Source organism: Castor canadensis, chromosome 12 (assembly GCF_047511655.1).
Source record: "Castor canadensis chromosome 12, mCasCan1.hap1v2, whole genome shotgun sequence".
NCBI lineage: Eukaryota > Metazoa > Chordata > Mammalia > Rodentia > Castoridae > Castor > Castor canadensis.
Window position 1 is genome coordinate 33,154,019 of NC_133397.1, and position 14,917 is coordinate 33,168,935.

Here is a 14,917-nt window from a genome sequence, read left to right on the forward strand (position 1 = left end):
TTTATTTAGTTATTTTAGTGATAGGTTTTGAAAACTATTTGCTTAGCTTGACTTCAAACTGCAATCCTCCTAATCTAAGTAGCTAGGATTTCAGGTGTGAGCCAATGGTGCCTGGCAATTATGGTCAGTCTTGACAGATCTCAAGACTAAATTAGAAAGAAGCCATAACAATAAAAATCATAACACTGGTAAAGGTTTAATTTCCAGAATATATAAAGAACCCTTACAACTTAATAATAAACTGAGTAATGATAATAATAAACTTAATAGTAAAAAGATAATCTAGGGTGTAGCTCAATGGAAGAGTGCTTGCTTAGCATGCATGAGGCCTAGGGTTTGATCACCAGTACCACAAAAAAATAAAAATAAAAAAGACAACCCAATTTAGAAATAACCAAAGAATTTGAATATATATTTCTTCAAAGAAGATATATGACTGACCAATAAGTAAACAAAATGCTCCTCATCATTATTTTTTAGGGAAATGCAAATCAAATTCACAATGCTATACCACTTATAAAATAAACAAAACAACAAAGGTTAGCAAGGCTATGGAGAAATTAGAACCCTCAAACATTTCTGGTGGGAATGTAAAAATGATGTGGCCATTGTGGAAAAAATGGTGTGGCTCAAGAAGTTAGGCATAAAGTCATTATACGATTCAGCAACTTTTAAGCATGTATGCAAGAGAACTGGCTTTTATGTAAATGTTCATGGCAATATTATCCACTCCTTTGGTCTGATGCTTGTGTCCCTTCAAAATTCATGTGGAATCCTAATTACCTAACCCTCCTTTGTGATGCTATTAAGAGGTGAGGGCTTTAAAAGGTAATTAGGTCATGAAGGCAGACTCATGAAGGCCCTTAGAAAGAGGTGTGAGAGCTGGTGGAGTGGCTCAAGTGGTAAGAGCACCTGCTTAGCAGGCATGAGACCCTGAGTTCAATTCCAATGTCACCAAAAAAAAAAAAAAACAAACAGGTATAAGAGCTGGTGGCCCACGTTTATAATCATAGCTACTTGGAAGACTGAGATTGGGAGAATTGTGGTTTGAGGCCAGCCTAGAATAATAGTTCTCGAGACTATTATTGCCAAAAAAAAAAAACCCAGAGTGCAATAGATGGGATTGTGGCTCAAGCAGTAAAGCACCTGCTTTGCAAGCACACAACCCTGAGTTCAAATCCCAGTCCCACCAAAAAAGAAAAAAGGTGTGAGGAAGCCCACATACTTCTGACATTTGAGGATGCAGCAAGAAGTTGCCATCTTTAAAGAAAAAGCGAGCCCTTGCCAGAGACTGAATCTGCTTGCATCTTGATATTGGACTTCTCGGCCTCTAGAGCTGTGAACAGTAGGTTTCTGTTATTTATAATTTTTTGGTCTAAGGAAGTCCTGGGTTATTTGGGGGAAATGATGGAAATGTCCTAGAATCAGATAGAGGTGATGGTTGCATAATCTTGCAAATATGCTAAAAACCACTGAACTGTTTGCTTCAAAGGGGCAAGTTTTATGTATGGTAAGTACACATTCTATGCCCATAAAGCTTTTTGATTTTTTAGAGAACTTTAAAAGTACCAATACTACATGTTTTGAATTATCACACTATAGTCCATATACATGTAAAATTAAAAAATAAAATAATTTCTAATTTTCAATTATCAGAATGGTATGTGATCTATATTTTTAAAATTACACTAAAGAGATGAGTGTTTTTAACTGAAACATTATTCTAAAAATAGTGTATGTAATAGATAACATCTATGTCATATTTCTTTATTCAAAATCTTATAAATAAATTTCTTAATGTGTCATTGACACAAAATATATATTTTAATTTTTTTGCTTTACTAATATAAATTTGGGTTAAAATGTCTTCTAAAATGTTAAAAAATGGTATTTTGTTAGTTTCTTACAATAATAGCTTTGTTTTTAATTTCAAAAGACTAAGTGTTCAAAAACACATTTTTAAAAATTGGACATTTTTGGATGTGTGATTTAACATTATCTGGTAAATTAAATATTATTATGATTGTATTGTGATTTATAAAGAGATAAATACTAAACAAGGTAAGAGCTGGTTTTCAGGGACCAGAGCATACAATGCACATTCAAAACTTTTTGAAAACACTGCATGGACAAGTATGTGCTTTGCTACAAACTAAGTTTTCCCTTAGGCTTTTCTTCACAATATTTGAAGTAAGTAGCAAGATATGTATTTTCTCTTAAAATCTTCCACTTTTTATTTGTGTATTTCTAATTTTTCAACATATGACTTTTCAGTTTTCTACAATACCAAAGTCATTCCTGTGGCTTTCTTCCTTTCACTCCTTGAAACTAGATAGAGTTCAGTTCTTTGATTAGTTAATGTAGAATTTGACCTGGAGCTTATATAATTAGAGGAGACACTAGTTTTCCTCATTTAAAACCCTGTTAGCATATGACAGTCTCGTTTCAAAGGAAGTTAAATCTCTCTACTGCTTCTTTTTATAACCTTTAACTTAATTCAGAATTCAGACGAGCCTTGATATGAGGATGATATAACTACAGCAAGCAACATGGGGTAAGTGTGTGCTTTTATGTGATTTAAGAAGCATTGAAAGGAAAAATATTCTTAAAAGAGAAGGAAACCCATCCATCCTTATGTTGTACTCATTAGAATTTAAAATGTGCTAACATTTACTTAAGGTAGTTATTCAAATAACTTTTTCTTCACAAGTTATAACAATTTGTAAAACATTTATTCATTTCCTGGTTTAATTTTTATATTATGTTTTCATCTACCTTTGCAGGTTGTCAGCTAATGAGATGTTTAGAGACCGAAGTTCTGTATATTTACATATTTAGTTAAAGCTGAGTTAAATTTTGAGAAAGGATGATAAGATTCTTGATTTACAGGAAAGCATAAATCCAACATGCATATGCCTTTTTGGGATTAAGAATAATTAAGGAATGAAAAAAATTAGGGATGTGGGAGGTTGGTTTATGCCTTTGTAACAAAGAAAAAGGATGAAGGAGTCTGTCAAGGTTCACTTGTGATGTACTGAATAAAAGTATATTGATTGAAAATGTATGCTGGTTAATTATACAAGGACATTTATTTGTAAAACATAATACTAAATATTTTATGGGGTTTTGGGATGTGATAGAGAACATTCTCTATTCTTAAGTGAGAAGAGGATTCCATTATAATTAGTATTGGAATTATGTGAGTTTTCATATGCTGAAACAGTACTATTGTGATTGTATAGATATTTGTCTTTGTATTATACTTTTGTCTGTTTAAATAGCTCCTCTCAAAACAAAATTTTATGATTGCAGATAGTACAGCTATTTTGTTGAAGGCTATTTCTAAAGTATTCACCACAAATGACCAGAAATTTGTACTTGAGAAAAAAGCCTTTAACACATTTATTCTAAACAGTTTCCACAAATTTAATTAGTATCTATATTTTTATTAATACCATGGGCTCTAAAAGCAATCTAAATCTGTCTGAAAACTCAGAGGCTTGTGAAAGGAAGATCATATTACTGTTAGCTTTTAATACAAATGTAAATGGTGTGTTTTGAAGCTAAAAGTTAACAGAGCAGTGCCATGCACAAATTTCACATGCATTTAGTCAATTTGATTTAGGATAAAATTGATGAGATTCTCATTACTCCCCCAGTTCCTGCTCTTGTCTTCTCAAGGTAGGGAGCCCATAGCAAATTTTAAGCTATGTGCTGAGACTGACCTCCCTTCCCTACTAGTCTTCCTCTCCCCTTTCCTTTCTTCTTCCCCTTAAATAACAGTGGTCTTAACCTTTTAGGGGGTCAAAAATTGCTTTAGAATCTTCAGAATCTTCAGAAACCCAGTCCACTGGTTCTGAAAAAAAAAAAAAAAAGTAAAATCACACAAAAGTTTACATATCAATTTCAGGAGATTTATAAGTGACTTGAAATTCAATTCATGGATCCCAAGAATATTTGGTTTTAATTTTAGGGCTGGAGTTTGAATTGTTCAGTATTTTTCTTAGTTTCTGCATTTTTATAAAATGTAAGAATCTTTAAGTCAATAATTTTTGCTTATCTTCTCTCAGGGACTGGGTCAAAAATGCTGATTCTATCCCCTCCCCCCCACAATTTGCATAAGAGAGAAACATAGTCTAACTAATATCCATCACATTACTGCTGTTGGTCCCCAAGGACTTGATTAATCTCTTCTGCCTCTGAAGAGTGCTAGCAACTACATTGGTTGTCACAGAAGAAAAAAAAACCCTCACTATTTTATTTGTAAGGCACTTTCAGTGCCCTAAATAAGATGATCTAAACAAATCATAAATTTCTAAATATTACACAGGATGTTCTTCTCATTGGTAGATTATTTATTTAGGTTTGTTTGTTCCTTTCTTAATAATTTAAAAAAAGAGGCTAGTAGGCATTAACACCTGTTTAAGTCTTCCTAAAATATGAGAAAAATAGAAAGAGAAAGGAGCAACTGTCCATTTGAGAAAATTTTCTAGAATTTATTCCCTGAGAAGGAGGAAATACCTATCTTGGATTTGTCTTTGGGACCTACTTATCTCAAAGCTATTTGAGGATACAACACCTTTATATGGGTCTATGCCAGCCCTTTCCATTTTTCCTCAGGCTATGCTGGCATGGTTTTAGTGAACCAAAGAGGCAAACAGAAAATTCTTATGCTCTCTAAAAAGCTTCCTCCTCTTAAATTTTCATTGGGTAAGTGGGTAGTTAGAGATGGTAAAGATGGGTGCCCGGACACCAGCTATTTGCCATATCACTTGGGCAAAGAATAAACAATAGGAAAGAAGGGATGGTCAGATTTTCTTAGAGTCCCCATCCTTTTCCACCACAGTGTAGGCAATCAGGACCTTGTACATGTGGATAAGTAACTCAGTTGAGCTAGAGCCTAAGCTCTGGTTGTATTTCTTTCCTGAGAATCTTTAATACTCTTTCCCCATCTCCAAGCAGAGTTACTCAGACATCTCCAATTGACATCTGGGAAAAATTAAGTTAACCCTCTGTTAAATATTGTAGACCCAACAAGTTCATTATTACAGTACATTCAGCCTTCTTTTAGTTTAGTTCAAATAAATTTAGAGAAATCTTTTAAAATTATTTTTATAAATATAAGCTCCATTTCTGAATCCGAGAGTTACAATTCGAGCCTTTTTCTTGGGCAAAGCATACATTTAATTCATGCAGTAACCTTTGAAATTCACTCCTATCTGTATCCTCTTTTCCTTTCTAATTCAGGCCATCATTATCTTTTTGTTGGGTTGTTAAAGGGGCCTATTCACTGCCCTCTTTGTACTTTGACTTTCCTCTACAGTGCCCAAGACACATCTTTCTACCAAGACATGGGATTTTGTCAATCCTCTGCTTAAAAATTTCTAGCAAGCCTTTATTCTCTCCACTAAATATTAGGCTCCAAAGAAGACGTGTATGGGCCTTATCTATCCCCAATCTGCCTACCTAAACTTACCTTCTACCCTTGAGGCTTCCTAGGAACCCTAAATGTACCTATGCCTCCACTGTGTTCTGTTGGAGTATGGAGTGAGTGTGGTGGCTAGAGATGGTATGTTAAGATCAGCAGAAAGATAGTTTGTGAAGCAGAAGAACTTTACTATGTAAAATATCCTGACAACCGGTATTTACATCACCTGGGCAAAGGATGAACCAACCATGTGAAAGAAGGGATGGTCTGTTTCTGTAGTCTCCCCACCTTTTCTGTAGTGTTTTGATTTTTTTTTTTGTTTGCTTGCTTGTCTACCATTTCCTGTAAACCTCAGCTCAAATCCTGTCTTCTTCATGAAACTTTCTCTAATTCTAACACTGGAGCCCATCTTTTCTCCTCTGAAAGTTTTAGACACTTTATACTTTTCTTATTTCATTTGTCACAGTTTATATCATGTATTGTAATTATTTATGTAACTCATTTTTCCTGTAAGACTCTAAGCTCTTTGGAGCAGGAACAAGATTGTCTTTGTACTTCTCTCAGCACTTAGCACAATGCCTTTTAACATGGGATGGACTTAATAAATACTTGTTTAATTCAAATGAGTCATATTTTTCCTATAATTCACAAAAAGTTAAAGACATTTATTTATTCATTTTTGGCAGCACTGGGGTTTGAACTCAGGACCTCACATTTGCAAGGTAGGCACTCTAATTGACTTGAGCCACTCCAGCAACCCGAGACTTAATTTTAGCCACACTTTCCTTCTTTCTTCTCCAATAGAGTAGCCCCAAGTTTCTAACTGATGAGCTCAAATATGTGAGTATAGAATATGGAAGGGGAAAAGGATGAAAACAAGGGCTGAGGTACATATTACAGGCTTTTGGAGAGTGGGGAGTTTATCAGTAAATGGAAAGCATAAATAGGCTCAAAAGAAATGTGAGAGAAATTTCCAGAATTAAAAATGGTTCTTGTTTTTGGATAACTTCCCAGAAGGCCAGCATATCAGTAAGGATGTGTTCATCTGTATATGATGGAAAAAAAATAATAATGGCTTAAGTAAGCTAGACATTTATTTCTCTCTTACATTTAAAAAATAATCCCAGAGATAGACACTGCAGCGCTGTTAGGTCAGTTCCTTGGTGTGAGAGACCCAGATTCCTTTTGTCCTGCTCTTCCCATCCTTCACATGTAAGATGTGTAAGAACCACATCTTAGTCCAAAAAAGTTGCCAAGAAGGTTGCTAGGGCTCTATCTACCTCACTGGTGTTAAGCCAATAGAAGGTAGGATGGGAAGAAAAAGTTGTTTTCTCCTTTAAAGAGACTTCCCACACTATTTCTAGAAATATAGTTTCCTGGTTCCAACTCACTGTTGGGGGGAAAGGAGAAGATAGTCTTTTAACCAGGTTCCTAAGGAAAAGAGGAGGATGGATAGTGGGTGGCAGCCAGCAGTGTCTGACAGACCAGTATCAGGACTCTTATATTCCTTTAGGACAGGGTACAACATTGCACACAAAGGCAATCTTTTAAGAAAAATATTCAGTAAGGTTGAAGGAAAAAAACAACAAAAACTCCCAAACAAGCCAAGATGGGAATAAACATAGATTCACCGAGGATAAAGTATAGGGCTCTGACAAAATAGCAAAGGGGACTGAGACTTTGCTCTCCCTATCCCTATGCCCCTCCTTCCAGCCTTTATCTCCCTTAACTCCCACTGAGAATTATCATTATTACGGTCCTAATTATCCACATCAGGAAGGTGAGATCCTGAAAGACTCAGTGAGTTGACTAAACTGCCCAAGAAGCTTCAGAGAGTGAAAAACAAACAAGACATACAGCTGGGTTGGGACCTGCTGCACTGCTGACAAAACTATCTAAATCATAGAATGTTCTCCAAATAGATATGTACTTACATTTGATTATAGATAACCTCAATTAGCCCCTACAGAAAAACCAATTCCAACCCCATTTCACTTGTCACTTGCAGTAGATAATTTCATTTCATATGGGATACTTAGGGAAAAACCCTTGATTTGTGGCTTTAATATTTTAGGGCCAGATCAACTGCTTTGGGCTCCTATGATTGAATGAAGCCCACTAAGCCATGTTGGAGTACTCTGTATTTTTTAATTTATAAGAATGTGTTCTTATTAATCACCCTAAAGAAACAAACACTGAGGTCATTGGGCCAGCGCAATACCAAGTAACTTACAAATTAAAAAGGCTAAAAAAAACAAGGACTTCAACTTTTTTATCTAATGTAGTTCTGAACAATTAGAAAAACTTAGCAACAATGAACTGCAATTATAATAACTTTTAATAACAAGATTGTAAGGGAAAGGGATGGTATAAAAATGTAGGTAGTGCTGGGTACCAGTGGCTCACTCCTATAATCCTAGCTACTCAGGAGGGAGAGATTAGGAGGATCAAAGTTCAAAGCCAGTCTGGGCAAATAGTTCATGGGACTCTACCTTGAAAATGCCCAACACAGAAAAGGGCTGTTGGAGTGGTTCAGGTGATAGAGCACCTGCCTAACAAGTGTGAGGCCTTGGGTTCTAGCCCCAGTATTGCCAAAAAAAAAGGTAAGGTAGTTGTCATTGTCAGTGACATTTTGTTTTTTACAGAACCTCTAGAGAAATAAAGAAGAAGGCTTCAAAAAACACGATGTGATGTCTCCTGCTGGAGACAAGGCACAAGGTGAGTGAAAACTGCAATGAACTAGTTTGTAGTAAAAACACATATTAACTGAGAACTTAGTGTAAACTAGTGATCATTCTTGAAGTAGCAGTATTATAAATTTCATGGAAGAATTTTGTAAACACCTTTGTTTAAAAACTATCAAATAATACTCTGGAAGCAGAGATGAGAAGAATGGAGATTCAAGGCCAGCCCAGGCAGAAAGTTCATGAGATCCCATTTTAAATGATCCCATTTTAAATGATAAGCACCTGTCATCCTAGCTATGCAGGAAGCATAAATAGGTTCGCAATCTAGGCTGGCCTGGGAATAAACTCGAGACCCTATTTGAAAAACAATTAAAAAGCAAAAAAGGCTGTGGAGTGGCTCAAGTGAGAGAAAGCCTGCCTAGGAAGCACAAAGTCCTGAGTTCAAACCCCAGTGCCACCAAAAAAAAAAAAAAAAAGTCAAATAAGCAAACTAGTTAGAGTTTTCCTTAATTAGCAGTCAGGCATTATAACATATATGTTATAACATATATGAATGCTTATTCACAATACTGAGAAAACAGTGGAGTATGTTTTAATTGAGTTCTATTTTGGATGTCTCTGGGATTGCAACAAAAGCCTTGAAAAGATGACATTTACTTTACACTGAACTAAAATGTACTGAGTCCCTACTTTATGCTGGGCTTCATCACATAATAACTACATGGAATAGATAACTGTTTATCCATTTTACAGTTGAGGAAACAGGCTTACAGAGATTAACTTTCCTAGGGTCACAAAAGTAGCAGAGCTGGAATGTCCAACACACTTAAAAGCCCCATAAAGCATTCTCTTTAAATTTCAAACCTGAAAAGTACTTACCATAAAATAAATCCACTTGCTCAAGAGAGAAGAATATAAGTAAAAATCTGAACGCCTACCCCTAACCCTATGTCTCTTTATAAAGTAACTACTCGTAGTATTTTGTTATAAATCCTTCCAAATCTTTCCTTTAGTCTAGTACAATTTTCACTGTATCAGACTTCATGTTTGCTGAAGACAAAAGCAGTGAATAGAGGAGGTTGAATTTAGTACATATCTTAGTAGAAGCAATAACTTAAATGCTCATTCAGCGAACATTAGGCATCTTACAATGAAGTCAAAGAAGAATGGAATTCACTGTTTCCTAAGGATTCAAAATCTAATGCAATTGTTCGTAATTTATTTTTGAAAGAAAATTATGGATGCCTTCAATAGACTGATATGATCTCTTAACCCTTTCTCCTAAACAAAATGAACCTACACAAAATTTTGCCTAGAGTTTAGAAGATTCATGGGCACTCTGAGTGTATGTAGACTCCTGATCTTACAGAAAAGAGACTTTTAAACTAATAATTTTACATAAGTGCAATCATAGAAATGTGGGCAGATGCATTGGCAGAACAGAAAAGCAGGGCTTAACTCTACTGGGACATGTCAAGAAAGGCAGAGAATGACACACAGAATCTTGAAGGACACTACGAGTTTGACAGCTAGTGGAGTGTAGGGAAGGAAGGCCCAGGGGCTAGAAGACAGAGAACCAGGACTGTCTTTGTGACAGGAGCCCAGTGTGTGTATGGGAGGGGCTGACTGTGATGAGTCTGCAAAGCAAGGTGGAGGCCAGATTTTGAAAAGGTTTGTCTATTGGGCCAGGATATTTGAACTTTAGGAGTCACTAAAGGATTCGACCAAGATTTTTAGGCAAAAATTCTATAATGAATGCATGATTAAATAGACATTTTGGGAATAATAATTTGGATATTTGAATAAGATGTAAAAAGATTTAAATCCAAGCTGAGTGTGGTGGTACACACATCTAATCCCAGCTACTCAAGAGGTGGAGGCAAGAACATCTTGAGTTCAAGGCCAGCTGGAGCAAGGTTAGCAAGACTCTATCTCAAAAGCAAAATACAAACAAAAGAACTGGGGATGGTAGACCTCACAGATGTGAGGTCTTGGGTTCAATCCCCAAGACTGAAAGCAAATAAAATATAAGTCCATTTGGTTCAGATTTGGCCAGGGGTGTGTTGAAGGGGGAAGATAATTGGCTAAATAATATGCTATTAAAAAGATATATTGCCAAAAATCAAATGGAGTTGATCAGAATGCCATTGCTTTTACAAATTGGGATAATAAAATCTGAAACTATAAGTCAAAAACACCATAGGTGAAACTCAAATTCAGGCAGCACATCAGCCCCCTTGCTGTGGTCAGTCCCTTAGGGTGGGTCACCACCACTGCCCTGCAGGCCTTCTGCTGTCTTCCAGTAGCTCTAGGTGGGCTGTTTGGTTTCTCATGGACCCTTCAACCTGCAATGAGCAAGAAAAAGAAAGAGGGCACAATGGGTCAGATTCTTAATATTACTATACTTGGCAGGTGTGCTCTTTTACAATTACTTTCATAATTTAGTTTTTAAAGAGAGTCTAAAGTAATGGCCTAGCTGATTCATTTCCATTTGGCTACACTTAACCTAATATACCTAACTGAAACTGCAACACCTACTTCTGGACAGTGGCTTTATAAAATCCCAAGGATATTTCACTGGATAACTATTTATTATTCATTTAAATTTTTGCCTAGATGCTGTAAAGGCTTAAAAGAGTAAAGTGCATGCATTGCAAATGTTATTTTATGTCTATGATATATCTTATTAAAAATATTTTAGGGCTAGGAGTGTGGCTCAAGTGGTAGATCACCTGCTTATGAGTATGAGGCCATGAGTTCATAACCCCCAGGACTGCCAAAAAAATATTTTTAAATACAAAAAGGCACTTAGTCTTTTCTAAAATGTAGTGCTCCAAAAGACCTTTAGTTTATATGTTTGAATAGTGAACTTTTGTTAAAACAAAATTTCCAGTTTTGGTGAAAAAGTATTGATTTTTTTCAGTTTTATCTTTCCCAACTAATTAATTTAAAAATGGTTTACTGGCTATTAATATGAATGAATAAAGCTCTGAATGAATAAAGTTCTTTAGGGAAAAATCAAACTGTAAACATTCCCTAGAATTAAATTAATTAAATGCAAACTTGTGTTGACTGTCCATTGCAGAAAGTTCTCAAACTTTTTACATGTCAGAGAGATGTGAACAAATGATAGAAATATATTTATCTTTAAAACTCAAGCTAATCTTGTACTCTTCTTTATAAAATATCTGAACACTTAACTATATATGTATACATAAAATTTTTAATTTTGCTTAAAATTGAGTAAAATTGTTGCTATAAGGATATATGTTATGTTTATCCTGATGCCTCAAGTCTGGCACTCTTGGATGATGAGACATTATGCTAAGTGAAATAAACCAGACACAGAGGACATGACTTCATGATCTCTCTTATGTTTGGAATCTAAAGACATCAAACTCACAGAAGTAGAGAGGAGAGTGGTGGTTACCAGAATCTGGTGGGAGGGGGGGAGGTGTGAGTAAGAAGGTAGAATGGGGAGATATTGGTCAAAGGATACAAGTTTCTTTTAGGCAGGAGAAATATGTTTTGGGGGGTTGTGCTGTTTTGTTGTTTTTTTCAGACAGAGTTTCACTATGCATCCCAGGCTGGCCACCAACTCATGGTGCTTCTGCCTCCATTTCCCAAGTGCTTGGATTACAGATGTGTACCATCATGTCTGGCTGAGAAATAGATCTATTGCACAGCAAAGTGACTATAGTTAATAATATATTGTATATTTCAAAAATTGTTATGGTAGTCAATTTCAAATGTTCTCATCATAAAAATGACAAATATGTGAGATGATGGATACATTAATTAGCTTGAATTAATCATTCCATGTTATATACCTACATCATGACATTACATTGTGCCCAAATGTATATATAATTAAATCTGCCAATTAAAAATAAAAAAGAATTTTTTTAAAGAAAAGAACTAGGTATTTAGTAGGTTCAATGGATGTGAATAAGAAATGGCCCCTGCCCGAGTGGAGCTTATAATGTTGTCTGAGAAACGTACATAGAGACTCTTGCCTACAGTTCACAGCATGAAGAGATAGTAATATTATGGTTTGAGAATGCAACAGAAGAGTGATTGATTAATTATGACTTGGAAGGTCAGAGCTGGCTCAGTAGAGAAGGTGCTCAAATTGAGCTTTGAAGGCTGAGAAATATTTCATTCTACAAGGAAAGAAGATGGAAGGAATTAAGGTACAGCGGCATGACTGTGTTTGGTGAAATGCATGATGGTCTACACATCTATATCATGTATACTAACTTCTATAAAGTTTTGTTTGAAATGCTATGAAGTAGAGAAATCCAGGAAGCTTGACTAGTTCTGTCACTAGCTGTTACAAATAGCAAAATCATACTAATGTCTAACTGGCTCCAGGGACATATGAGGAGCCTCACCTATGCAGCCTCTCCAAGGTTCTAAATTAGAAGAATGGCCCCAGAAGAATAGTAAGAAAGCGTTTTGCAGAGTTGACGAGCTGGAGTCAGTGGCATGGGGCTCCTGAGATTTAAAATTAAGGTCCCACAGAGCTAGGTCAAGATACCCAAGGCGGGTTAATTGGCACTTGTTTAAGCGGATTTCTTTTCAATATTCAACATTTGAATGAAGAGAGACTGGTTCTTGCATGGAGGAAGGATGGAAAAGGACCCCTGCTTCCCAGGCAGTGCTCAGCTTCAGGTTTAGGATCAATAGCAGTACAGCTCTGACCTCACTCTTGCCACATACTCAGCACACATGAATCAAAGGAAACCAGACTTAGTCTTCTTAGAAGGCTTTTTGGTGACTACTTGTTGCTTCTCAAGCCTACATCTAGGATTCCCCAAATTCATCACACACACACACACACACACACACACACACTCTCAAGGTGTTTACTGAAACATCCTTTTCAATCTCACATAACATTTTTCCTTGAGAGAAATCCTGATAAATAGTTTCCTCCCTCTTGTGTTTTTAGAAAGCTTTGATCTGCTGATAGACTGTGCCTGGGAAGCAACTCAGTCCACTTCTAACCTCATGGTTATGCCTGTGTTTGCCATGTCCTTGGTTGCTCTTGGGTTCCTTTCCTACCTTGGCTGGGTCCAACCTTCCCATTCTTGTTCCTACAATGGTGACCAACTCTGAGCAGGGCTTACTTTAAAGCTAAATGCTTTGGTCCACAGAAGAAGTTCAACTTTGTGGCCCCTATCATTAGGTGTGGTCCTTCAGGAGAAACCAACTTTTGCTTTTTCTTTTATCCCTGTTGGTCTCAAGCTAGAACTGAACTTCCAGTATTATCTTAGCAAAACTGCAAAGCATAGTAACTATCACTACTAAAGACTTACAATCATCCCAAAGACCCAACTGATCTTAGAGAGGCCAAGTAATTTTCCCAAGGCCAACCAGCTATTCAAATCATGGATCTGGGATTTCACCCTTGATCTTAGACAAAAGGCCAAGAAATGATGATGGGCCTGGGATTTTAATCCAGATTTTCCATACTTCAAAGCTCAGACTCTCCATCATCCTTTATTGACACCTATCATAAGTCTCAGTGTTGATCACAACCAACTAAAGTGTTAGCTGGTAATAGAGTAAGATGTGTTTTAAAAAAAAATCTCTCAAGATCCAAAGGAATAAAGTTATAAGGTTAGTGACAACAGTGAGGTTGATATATTTGGGTAAGGGACCTGACCTGACTATCATTTTATTCCACTTGCTTCTGAGGCCCACCTCACAGACCAAAGTGTGGTACCAGGTTCCATCCTTACCATATTTGTACAAGAAATCGACACTCCATTTCATTTTTTTCTTTCAAAACAGAAGCTTATGATTTAGGCAAGTCACTTCACCCCTCTGGACCTCATTTTCTTTATTTATAAAGTAACAGAGTTTGGCTGGCTGATTCTCTGTGTCATCTTTCAGGTTGATTTTCTTTACCACTCTATGCTGAATCCTTAGTTTATATTGAAGTTGGTTCTAGTGGGTGCAATTTGGTTTGGTTTTGTCTGACTGAGTTATAAGATTAGTTCATACATTTATTCAACACTTATTCATTCAGAATACTTCATAGACCCTGGCTTAGCCCTCACAGAGTGCAGAGTAAACAAAATGTCCAAGCCATCATGATGTGGACCAAGGTAGTCAATGAACAAATAAATATATAACATTATCATTTGGTAGTAAATGCTGTGGAGAAAAATTAAGCAATGAGATGTGGAGTGGAGGCTAGAACCCCTTTTTTATATGTGGTGGTCAAGGAAGACATTTCTAATAAAGTGACATTTAAGCAGAGATATTGGATCCTTTTTATCCTTAATGTTTGGTAGTAGAATATTGTAAAATTTGAGAACATTCTAAAGTTGCTGAAAGAGGAAGGAAATAGGCCTTGGTGAAGATGAATAAGAAGGTTAACTTCAACCTGGCTTTTCCTCCCCAGATCCTGTATGTCCTAGGATTCTCACAAATGACCTTCTTTCTGCTTCTATCATTCCACACATTATATTTTTAACACTTAATGACTTTCCAAATATACTGTGTCTAAGTATTTATTTAATTTTTACTAATGGGAATTATGGCTATTAATAGTAAATTTAAAAACTATGTAACTGAATGTACAAAATTTTAAGAAGCAGGGATCTCTTCTTCATGTGAACTTCACATCCAGATTTACACTAGTTCTCTCTAGACCACAGGCTAATTCTAGGGAGGGCATGCATGAAATAAGCTGAAATTATAAAAAAAATAAATTAAGGATGAATGTATATTTTTCATTGATCAATAAAAATGTTGAACACTTCCTGTGTTTAGGTTTGTGCTGCTGAAT

General features: G+C 36.0%; 1 protein-coding gene across 8 annotated transcripts in view; it reads left to right on the forward strand.

Moving 5' to 3' along the window:
• Positions 1 to 2,124: 2,124 nt before the first annotated feature.
• The window catches only part of Arhgef33 (Rho guanine nucleotide exchange factor 33), a 71,587-nt gene continuing 58,794 nt past the window's right edge, over positions 2,125 to 14,917 (forward strand). For 2 of the 8 annotated variants that reach the window (XM_074049543.1, XM_074049544.1), the window contains exons 1-2: positions 2,126 to 2,554; positions 8,074 to 8,146. The gene's annotated coding sequence lies outside the window, so the exon portion shown is untranslated. Of the gene's footprint in view, positions 2,555 to 8,073; positions 8,147 to 14,917 lie in introns of all 8 variants that reach the window. The other 6 variants (XM_074049538.1, XM_074049545.1, XM_074049541.1 and 3 more) reach the window with 5 other exon arrangements.